General features: G+C 44.3%; 1 long non-coding RNA gene across 1 annotated transcript; it reads right to left on the bottom strand.

Moving 5' to 3' along the window:
- Window positions 1-1,144: 1,144 nt before the first annotated feature.
- Window positions 1,145-2,636, bottom strand: LOC102552358 (uncharacterized). Its single transcript, XR_015676076.1, has 3 exons — window positions 2,510-2,636; window positions 2,306-2,336; window positions 1,145-1,200 (listed from the first exon to the last, which is right to left on the bottom strand). It is a non-coding gene; the product is annotated as an uncharacterized LOC102552358 (long non-coding RNA).
- Window positions 2,637-3,167: the final 531 nt, after the last annotated feature.

Raw genomic sequence — 3,167 nt, 5'->3', positions numbered from 1 at the left:
TGGCCAACAGTTCCAGGGTGCACTCCATCATGGCAGAGAAAACATGATGTCAGGATCAGGAAGGTAGCTGGTCACACTGCAGGGGCAGGGAGGCAGCAGAGAATGATGAATGCCCTTGTCCTTTTTATTCAGTTCAGACCCAGTCCCTTCCTATTGCAGTTAACTATTGAATAGTCAAGAAAATCCTACACAGACCTGTCCAGAGGCTAACCTGATCTAGATGATCCTTCACAGGCACCATTAAAGCTCCCATCCAACCCGGGTGATTGTAGGTGCTGTCACGTATATAAACGATGACTGGGCTGCTATCTCAAACAATGAGTTTATAGGAAGCAGAACAGAGGATCATGACAGAGGACACTGAGGAAGTGTGGCCAATGTAACCCAGTGTCAGAACCTCAAAAAGAACCAATAACAGATTCTAAACTTAACTGCAACAGAGAGGGAATATTAGGAGAAACCTGTACATTAAAATATATAAAACATTTCCTTAGCTGACTACAGTGTGTGGACCACAGTTGAAGCCTAACAAAAACTAATACATTGTAAAATTGTAGCATATGGGAGAACTGAGAAGTTAAGTGTTAATTTCACTTGATATGTGATTATATCAATTAACAACTGTTAATTGACCAAGTGTAACAATGTTACCGCTGTTTCAAAGATAATCCTTTTTATTAAATTAGTTAATTAATTTTTAATTTAAAAATTTTAATTTAAAACATTTTTCAAATGTTTCAGTGGATTTATACATTGTTTTGTTGTTCATATATTTCCATGTGTGATATAAAATAGATACTGTGAGGTAATAGATTCTCATTTTGTGTGTCTCCCTGGCTAGGCTGTGACACCTGGATGTTTGGTCAAACAGCAAGTAACAATGCTGTGAAAGAACTTTTCAGGTGAGGTCCTTGCTCGATGCAGGGGAGTGTGAGGCATTCAGACCACCTTCCGAAGTCTGAGCTGTCCTCATGTTGGTAACTGACAGCTGTCAGGATCAGAGGCCGGTGAGAGAGAAGCAGTTGTGGTCTAAGACAGTAGCAGGGAGGATGCTAACTGCTTTTCAGACCTGTACTAGTTGAACGTAGAACTGTAATAGCCACCCAGCATTTCCCAGATTTCCAGTCCCCAAAGCTATACTCACCAATTCAGAGGACAAAAGTCACAGCCCTTGTATTAGTTTGCTCTTGATTCTTGAGGCTTAAAAAGAGGAAAGGAGGTTTCGGGGGATCACAGGTTTCAGAGACTTCAGCCCATGATTGGCAGGCCCAGTTGCTTTGGGGGTTCACGACAATAACACTATCTCTCCTATCCCAATGTTGACCCTATTAACTTTCCAGGAGCGTCACTAGCCACCTCTGTTATAGTTACAGTGCTTTCCCCAACCTTCTTGTGCAACCCTGGTGGTCCCTGGTTTTATCTCATCTGACTGTAATCCCATCTAAGATAACCCAAAACCATACAGTGATCTTACTTGTAAAAAGAGGGATGGGACAAATGTCTTAGCTACTCTGGGTTATAACTTGAGATCCACCAAAGTGGCATATATGTTGATACACCGAAGAGCAATTCTTCTTTAAGAAGCCTACACTCACCCTCTCAGGTATGCCTTCTCATTTCCCTGTGTCCTAGTCTGCTTTCTATTGCTATGATAAAACACTATGCCCAAAAGCAGCTTGGGGACCAAAGGTTTCATTTGGTTTACACATTCAGACCACGGCTCATTGTTTAGAGACACCAAGGTAGAAATTCAAGCAAGGCAAGAAACTGGAGGCAGAAACTAAAGCAAAGACCAAGGAGGGATGTTACTTACTGGCCTGTTCCCCTCTGGCGTGCTCAACCTGCTTTCTTATACAACCCAGGACCATCTTCCCCACAGATGATACTGCCCACAATGGGCTGGGCCCTCCCAAACAATCATTAATCAAGAAAATTCCCCCACAGGATTTCCTACAGGTCAGTCTGTAGAGGATTTTTCTCAGCTGAGGTTCCCTCTTTCCAGATGACTCTAGCTTGTGTCACATGAGGACCAAGCACAGCACACATCTCTCTATTTTCAGAGGGTCCACTTCTGCTTCGGACCAGAACACCATAAAATCTCCTCCCGTGGTGTAGCCAAGGACCCAGCTTTGCCTGAGTGGCAGTCGCTGAAAAAGAACTTGTCAGGCTTCGCTGGGTCATAGTGTAGAGCTGAGCCTCCATTCCCACCAATGCTATTAGTAGACAGGTCTCCCTCCTTGGACTCACTCATTTGGTGACATTGTCATGCATTTTATTTTCTTAAAAAAAAAGTCTGCATTCTTACCTCTTGTTTGATCCCTGATCTCTCTTCTTTTCTAAAAGAGAGGGGGAAAAAAGGATGGACAACTTTGGAGGTGTTTTAATTATCGTAATTTAAAAAATACTTGCACTGAATGCATGCTACCCACATATAAAATGCAGTGTTGCAACCAGGCCACTCTATCATTTGGCAAATGCTTTCATATCCTTAGCACCCTCTGTGACTTACTTCGGAGGCTCGACCATGTTTTCAGGGCCTCTCCGTGCTGACACACATCACTCTTCCTCATCCGTCTTCCTACGTCTCAATTGTGTTCTGTTGTGTGAATGCAACAGGTTATGTGGATCCATGCCTCCTGGAACAGAAAGCTAGGCTGTTTTCAACTTTATAGACGAGGAGGAAATGAATAGCCTTGTAGTTTCCTTGCACTATCCCTCCATGCTACATGCTCTGTGCTGCTCTCTGCCTCCCTGAGCACAGTGAAGAGAAACAGAGTGGTTATTTAATGAGCCCAGGAAGGCGTCCCTCAGCGGTTGGCTGTCTCCTCCTGGGGTAGCACTGTAAGAATGAGGGGTTGGGGAAGCTTAGATATCTGAATAATTGCCCCGTCTAGACTCAACTGCCACCTCCCTGACGTTCTTGGCACTGTCCAAAAGAGGTCAGCGCTAACGGAGCGCAGTTAAATATAGACATCGAGGAATAAAAGGCCTAATTAAGAACCAGGAAGTTGCTCTTGGGAAATTAGCAAAGTTTGCCAAGGCATCTTTAGGTGCGCCAAAGCCCGATTTGGCAGAGAAATGCTGATGAGAGACCCGAGCTGGGAGGTAAGAAGACAGGCTCATCCCCCGCCCAGTTCACTAGGGCTGGCTGGCTGGCAGTGCACCAT

The sequence above is a fragment of the Rattus norvegicus genome, chromosome 2 (genome assembly GCF_021556685.1).
Source record: "Rattus norvegicus strain SHRSP/BbbUtx chromosome 2, alternate assembly SHRSP_T2T, whole genome shotgun sequence".
In the NCBI taxonomy this organism is placed as follows: Eukaryota; Metazoa; Chordata; class Mammalia; order Rodentia; family Muridae; genus Rattus; species Rattus norvegicus.
The sequence above is the reverse complement of the archived record's forward strand: the minus strand, read 5'-3'. Positions and strand labels throughout refer to the sequence as shown.